The sequence below is a fragment of the Nycticebus coucang genome, chromosome 4, assembly GCF_027406575.1.
Source record: "Nycticebus coucang isolate mNycCou1 chromosome 4, mNycCou1.pri, whole genome shotgun sequence".
NCBI classification, from domain to species: Eukaryota; Metazoa; Chordata; class Mammalia; order Primates; family Lorisidae; genus Nycticebus; species Nycticebus coucang.
The window spans coordinates 148,453,347-148,461,429 of NC_069783.1; the positions used below are offsets into that span (position 1 = coordinate 148,453,347).

Genomic DNA, 8,083 nt, shown 5'->3' on the forward strand with positions numbered 1-8,083 from the left:
GGACCAGGCTCCCCTCAGCTTCCCTGTCACCTTCATTTTTCTTCTTCCCCTCCTGGCGGTCTCCACCTCAACCGGAGCCCTGTTCTCTCACACTTTGTAAATGGTGCCAAGGGGAGCATCAACTGATGTAGAGCTTTCTCCAGCTTTCTCAACATCCCAGCCTACTTAAATACTATTGTCAAAAGCAACTCAGAATCACACAGTAACTCTCTTAGGAAGAATACCCTCTCCTCCGGCACTGCTGAGGCTCCTCCAACTACCTGTAAGATTTGTCTAAAGCCTCGTCCTGGGTGTGCCTGTCCCTCGTAGCTCAGCAGTAAGGTTGTGACATCTGAACTCAAAACCCAGAAAACTGTCATTTCAGGTGTTGCACAGCTAGGAACAGCCAGGGGTCTGCCCCAATGGTCACTCTCTTTCACTGGGAACAGCAGGGCCTCTGCTGCCCTGGGCCCTCTTGTTCTTCCATAAATCATTTCATTCTTCACCTAGATACCAACCCTACTCCTCTTCATGCCAAATTTCTTGAAATTTTGCTTTGTTTATTTTCCTTTTCCTTGCATTCCTCCTGACCACTCTTCAGTCTGTGATGTTCTGGGTTCTCCTACCACAATTCATGCAAAACTCTTTTCTGAGGAAGATACCAGTGAGCTAATTGCCAGAAGCTATGAACACATTTTATACTCCCCTTGGGCTATACCTCTGGGGAAGCGCCTTCTGTCGAGTACTTTATTTTAAAACTCTGTTTGAGCTCTTGGTCAAGCTTCCTGTTGCATGATGGGGCTGCCAAGATGGATCTAGACCCTGTCCCTTCAGGGAAGCCAGAGTCTGGCTGAGGACAAAGGCTGAGCTCTCTGACAGACACAGAGGAAGTTACACAGTTTTCTCAAGAACAGGTGCTTGAATTGAATCTGGAAGGATAAATAGGGGGTCCACCCACACAAAAGAAATGTGAAAGGCAAACATGGCGGCTTTATTTGCCCGGACAGTGGATTGTCTCCAGACCCCAAGGCCAAGACCACAGGTGGCTTTAGAAAGAAAGCCAACATCAGGAAACTCTCAGCATCACTTCTCTCTGCTCCCCTCTGAGCAGTCCTTTCCTTCTTTTCTCTCTGAGGACCTACCTCCTGTATGGCTCCTGCCTACCAAAACAGGCAGCAGTGACTTTCTTAACACTGCTTTCTATCAAAAATGGCTTATCCACAGTTAAGGCTCCTCCAAGCTCCTCCAAGCCTCAAAAATGGCTTATCCACAGTTAAGGCTCCTCCAAATATGGCCAGAGGACAGAGTCACACAGTGCAGTTGGGTGAGCCAGAGCCCCCCTGCGTAGAGGGCATCCTCCTCAGCCAGGCCAGCAGTCACCTGAGCCCCCTGTGTGTATGTTGGAGGGGGATAGATGGGGCTGTCACTGCCTGATTTTTGAGTTGAGCCATGCTATTCCTGTAGTAAACTCTGTTTCTGAACTGGCAGGGGAAAGATCCCACCTGCTTCAGCCTCTGCTCTTGAGTCTTCTTGCCCAGTGGGCACCCCTGCGAATCACATGGTAGGAATGAGTTGAAAGTGTTTGCAGTTTGGGGGGCTCAGCCCTCTCTGACCTCCTCCTGGATATCTGGCCAGATGCCTGGGAGAGTCTCTTGTCTGGTGGTGCTGCCATTGTAGGACATTGTAGGACATCCCTGCCATTTGTAGGACAGGGAGGCTCCCAAGATCCTCTTAACATTGTTTCCCCTACACATGGCTTCTGCAAGCAAAGGCAGCTACTGCCCAAGGTGATTTCGGTATCTCCCTTTTTTTTGGATGCTAATGCAGACGTTATATCTCTAAATTGTTGTTTATGAGAACAATTGTACTGTGAATTATACATACACAAGTCTATCACCATTCATTTTTATTTAAATGAAATCAAATGAATAGTAGAAAATAATTTCAGGAATAAAGTAGTCTGAGGAAGCAAAAGTTGATAGTAGGAAGAAAAACAGCGAAAGAAAAATATTTAAAAGAAATGCGGGCAGCGCCTGTGGCTCAGTGGGTAGGGTGCCGGCCCCATATACCGAGGGCGGCGGGTTCAAACCCGGCCCCGGCCAAACTGCAACCAAAAAATAGCCGGGCGTTGTGGCAGGCGCCTGTAGTCCCAGCTACTCGGGAGGCTGAGGCAGGAGAATCGCTTAAGCCCAGGAGTTGGAGGTTGCTGTGAGCTGTGTGAGGCCACGGCACTCTACCGAGGGCCATAAAGTGAGACTCTGTCTCTACAAAAAAAAAAAAAAAAAAAAGAAATGCATGTTACATATGAATCTCCATACATGAATTGGAGTCTCAATAACAGCATTTAAGCACAGAAACATTTTCAGAGATATTCACTAACTTACCACTTCTGTTATTTTTGTGCATGAAAGTAAAATTGATGTTATTCTTTTGCTCTTGTAGAATATTTTCAATAACACCAATGCCAATTTTCTTTACAGTTGCTGGATTGTCTGTTCCTTGCTGCTAAAAAAAAAAAAAACAAAAACCTGACTTCAGAACACAATGTATTTATGGCATTAACTCATCCCCTTGGTCAGTAAGACAATAAATATTTAGTGTGTCTATCAGTCATGGGCATATTCTCAGAGGAACTGAACATGTAAAGAGAAGGCACATGCTACCCTATTTTAAAGTGTGCGTAGAGGTGTATGAAAACAAGAATGGAAAAGGACAATTCACTAGCTCTAAAATTAAAGTGAATGAAGGACGATAAGGGCACACAATGGAGGGAACAGTCAGTTCTATCTGGAAAGTCAGGAAATGCTACATAGATAGGACCAGATTGTGAAAGACAAGCATGAGGGTGTGCAGGGTTTCTAGACAGGGCAGCATGGGCAAAACAAAGAGCCATGAAACAGAACAGCAGGTGAAGGGTAGAACAGGAATGTGGAAAAACTGGAACACAGTTATAGGGAATGAGGTGGAGAGAGAAAAGGGGAGAATAAGGCCAACCAGAGTGTACCATCCTGGAACATACACTTTCCCCTTCATGTCATGGGGATCTGCTCAATGAGCAGGTGACTTAGATCATCACGAATATATTTTGGAAAGGTCATCCTAGCAGCAAAATAAAGATAAATGAGCTGAGGTGGGGGAGGTGACTAGAAAAGAGTGTTTAAAAATCATAAGTCAGGGTGAATTAGAGTAGTAAGATATGGAAATTAGTAAGCAGGTGGCAAACACGGCACTTGGTGAATGACTAGACTAGCTGGAGGTAGGACCATTCCTGCTTGCCTGTTTCCGTGCTATGTTCTATAGATGTTATTTACTAGGGTGGGAAAGCCAGATGACAGAGAAGATTAGGAAAAGTCAGGAAAGAGTCAGATGAGGGCCCAGAACATCTTCATTGGTGATGTATCGAATTCCGGGGGCTGTAGAAGACAATTCTGGATATATACATTGGGAGTAGGATTAGATAACCTTACTTAGAAAAAGTATATGAGATTAAGAAGATTGTTCTTAATTCTAAACTAGGAGAATTAATTAACACAAACCTACACAGAATTCCCAAATTTTGAAAATGAAAACAAGAGGAGGGAACAAATTTAAGATTCAGTTTATCAGTTAAATATTTTAATATCTGTTTTGAAAATATAAAATATACTTTTATTAACACATTTAAACATTTATTTCTGGAACATTGTTGGCATATGCATTTTTAAATCGAATAAAAATATTCTAAAGCACTGGTTCAAGACACTAGAAGGAGACTTCTTTATAAAAATTAATCTTAAAAGTTTTAGAATGTGGAAGACATGCATCTCCATTTGTGCGATTACAGCACTGAGGCATTCCTATGTGCTTCCATAATTTAAGAAAGAAACAAAACCCTATGTTAAATATCACATGGGTTTTTTTATACCCCGGTAAGCAACATACTAATAGCTCTTAATTTCTTCTCTTTACACCGCACAGGATCTTAGGTAAAAATTGGATAGTGTACCTAGTATAAAGGAAATAAGGCTTCTTGGTTATTCAAGTTGAAGATTAAAAGTCTTCAAATACATCTACAATTGAACAAAAGACAACAACTTTAAGAATAAGAAGTACTAAACTGGATAAATTAAGTATAATTTTCACCACGACTCCATGGTCTAACGAAAAAGTAAACAGGTTGTGGAGTCACTCAGACGTAGACTCCAACCTCCATTCTGCTGTTTTCTAACCTGTTTCCTCCTGGGGGAAGGATTATGAGAGATGGTACAGATGTCATCAAAATATTACTGCCGCCCAGAAAGGCGGCGACTAGGCCGATGACAACTTTAGGCCGCGGCGCGCTCCGGGCCGGGCGGCGGTGTTGGCGGCAGCACCGGCGGCTATACGCTAGCTTGGCCGCCGCCGCAGGCAGGCGGAGGGCAGGCGGAGAGCAGGTGGGAGGCCGCTCTGGCGGGCGGACGGCGGGGCCAGAGTTCCCGCCCCTCTTCGCGGGCCGCGCCGGCGGCGCCCCGGTTGCACCTAGACAGCGCCCTCAGTCTGGGCTCGCGCCCCAGCCGCCGCCGGCCACAGCCGCCAAGAGAAGTTGGAGTCCGACCCGACGCGTGCAGGGCCCCGGACCGCGGCGTCCCTGCGACTCCAGAGGAACCGGCTCCCTGCCTCCCGCCTCGCTGGGGGCCCGCACCGGATTTGCAGATATACATGATGGCTGAACAATAATGTAAAGAGAAGCAGAAACCTATCTTCTTCCATTATGGAGACAGGTTTGCCAGATGGAGAGCCTGACCGAACTTCCATGTTATAGCAAACAGTGAGGAAGCTCAACATCTAACCCCAGAAAAGATGAGTCAGCGCCAAGGGAGAGAAGCTTATCCAACACCAACCGAAGATTTACATCGGCCATCTCAGTCCAGCAAGTCCTCCTAGCCAGGGTTTTGAAAGAGGGAAGGAAGATATTTCTCAAAATAGAGATGAGTCTTCACTTTCTATGTCAAAGAGTAAGTCTGAATCTAAACTTTATAATGGCTCGGAGAAGGACAACTCAACTTCAAACAAGCTCACAAAGAAAGACTGTCTTAAGGTGCAAAAGAAAAATTACCGAGAAGAAAAGAAAAGAGCTACAAAGGAGTTACTCAGTACAATCACAGATCCTTCTGTCATTGTTATGGCTGATTGGTTGAAGATTCGTGGTACACTAAAGAGCTGGACCAAGTTGTGGTGTGTGTTGAAACCTGGGGTGCTGCTGATCTATAAAACCCAAAAAAAAATGGTCAGTGGGTAGGAACAGTCCTTCTGAATGCCTGTGAAATCATTTAGCGTCCATCAAAAAAGGATGGCTTTTGTTTCAAACTTTTCCATCCTTTGGAACAATCTATTTGGGCAGTGAAGGATCCAAAAGGTGAAGCAGTTGGATCCATAACTCAGCCCCTCCCTAGCAGTTACTTGATCATCCGAGCCACTTCGGAGTCTGATGGAAGGTGCTGGATGGATGCTTTGGTGTTGGCTTTGAAATGTTCTAGTCTTCTTAAACATACAATGATCAGGGAAGGAAAGGAACATGACCTGAGCATTTCATCCGAGAGCACACATGTGACTTTGTATGGCTTGTTAGTGCTAACAATCTCCACAGCAGTGACAACTTTCAGTTAAATGATAGTGAAATCGAACACCAACATTTTAAGGACCAAGATATGTATTCTGATAAATCTGATAAAGAAAATGATCAAGAACACGATGAGTCTGACAATGAGGTGATGGGGAAAAGTGAAGAAAGTGACACAGATACATCAGAAAGGCAAGATGACTCCTACATTGAACCTGAGCCTGTTGAACCTTTGAAGGAAACTATCTATACTGAAGAGAGCCATGAAGAGCTTGGGGAAGCTGGGGAGGCTTCTCAAACAGAAACTGTGTCTGAAGAAACAAAAGCTTTATCTGGACACTGTTGAAACGTTTGTCCTGGCATGGACCTGTCCAGGGTGGTTTTGCCTACATAAATTTTGGAACCCCGTTCTTTCCTGGATAAACCTTCAGATTACTACTATCATGCAGATTTCCTTTCTGAGGCTGCTCTTGAAGAAAATCCTTATTTCCGTTTGAAGAAAGTAGTGAAATGGTATTTGTCAGGATTCTATAAAAAGCCAAAGGGTCTGAAGAAACCCTATAATCTTATACTTGGTGAGACTTTCCGCTGTTTATGGATTCATCCCAGGACAAACAGCAAAACTTTTTATATTGCTGAACAGGTGTCCCATCATCCACCAATATCTGCCTTTTATGTTAGTAACCGAAAAGATGGATTTTGCCTTAGTGGTAGTATCCTGGCTAAGTCCAAATTTTATGGAAACTCATTATCTGCAATATTAGAGGGAGAAGCACGATTAACTTTCTTGAATAGAGGTGAGGTGAAGATTATGTAATGGCAATGCCATATGCTCATTGTAAAGGAATTCTTTATGGCACAATGACACTGGAGCTTGGAGGAGCAGTCAATATTACATGTCAAAAAACTGGATTCAGTGCAATACTTGAGTTTAAACTAAAGCCATTTCTAGGGAGTGGTGATTGTGTTAATCAAATATCAGGGAAACTTAAATTGGGAAAAGAAGTCTTAGCTACTTTGGAAGGCCACTGGGATAGTGAAGTTTTTATTAATGACAAAAAGACTGATAATTCAGAGGCTTTCTGGAATCCAACACCTGACATTAAGCAATGGAGATTAATAAGGCACACTGTAAAATTTGAAGAACAAGGAGATTTTGAATCAGAAAAACTCTGGCAGCGGGTAACTCGAGCCATAAATGCCAAAGACCAAACAGAAGCTACTCAAGAGAAGTATGTTTTAGAAGAAGCTCAGAGACAAGCTGCCCGAGATCGAAAGACAAAAAATGAAGAATGGACTTGTAAGTTATTTGAACTTGATCCACTCACAGGAGAATGCATTACAAGTTCGCAGATACCCGACCATGGGACCCACTTAATGATATGATACAGTTTGAAAAAGATGCTGTTATCCAGACCAAAGTGAAACATCAAACTCCAATGGTTAGTGTCCCAAAAGTGAAACATAAGCCAACCAGGCGACAGAAGAAAGTAGCAAAAGGATATTCTTCCCCAGAACCTGATATCCAAGACTCATCTGAAGTGAAGCTCAATCATTAAAACCAAGTACAAGAAGAAAGAAAGGGATAGAACTGGGAGACATTCAAAGTTCCATTGAATCCATAAAACAAACACAGGAGGAAATTAAAAGAAATATTATGGTTCTTCGAAATCATTTGGTTTCAAGCACACCTGCAACGGATTATTTTCTGCAGCAAAAAGACTACTTCAACATTTTCCTCCTGATTTTGCTTCAAGTCATAATAAACTTCATGTTTAAATAGAAGTTCTCTACTGTTGAATCAATGAACTAGAACCATGAGATTTTGCCTAGGACTAATGACCAAGTTGGTTTGGTCTTTATTAAAACATCACAAAATTTCAAAAAACCTAGGAGATAAATGGAGAGGTGTTAATCTTTTGTATCTTTTACCCTTAACCTGAAACAAGAGCTATCCTATTTGGTTATTAAAGTGACCTGTGTGTGAAGTGCCAGGACATTTCTAGCTTTCGTGAAAATGTGTCCACATGTGAGTATAATAAATCTACATGTATACACAGCTGTCTCTTATCTACTCTTACCTGATAGTGGTCTTTGTATTCTATAATATGTTCTTAGATATAACATTAACATTGTTCATAACAAAAATGCTATTACTCTTATAAATATATGTAATTTATTTTCTTCTTAAAACTGGCACAAAGCTTTTATCAATAAGACATTACAGATTGAGAAATGATAGAATACTACACATGGATAACTCAGTACATTGTACTGTTAAAATAATTTCCAAACACCCAGCTCAATTGTCTTCTTATAAACAGCAAGAAAATAGTGTGAATGATCAGTGTATAATATGGAGACAGGTGGCAAATTGCTTTTTAAAAAGTTTACACAAGATTTTTTTAACCCCTAGAATTTAACTTAGTATTTATAGATACAGGTATGTATGTACTTACGTGTATATCAATATGAAAAAACTTGTATGTAACTATTTGGATTGATTATAATACCACTTTAAGCACT

General features: G+C 42.2%; 1 pseudogene; it reads left to right on the forward strand.

The window, feature by feature from the left end:
- The first annotated feature begins 4,594 nt into the window (after positions 1-4,594).
- LOC128583184 (oxysterol-binding protein-related protein 8-like) lies at positions 4,595-7,697 on the forward strand (annotated as a pseudogene).
- Positions 7,698-8,083: the final 386 nt, after the last annotated feature.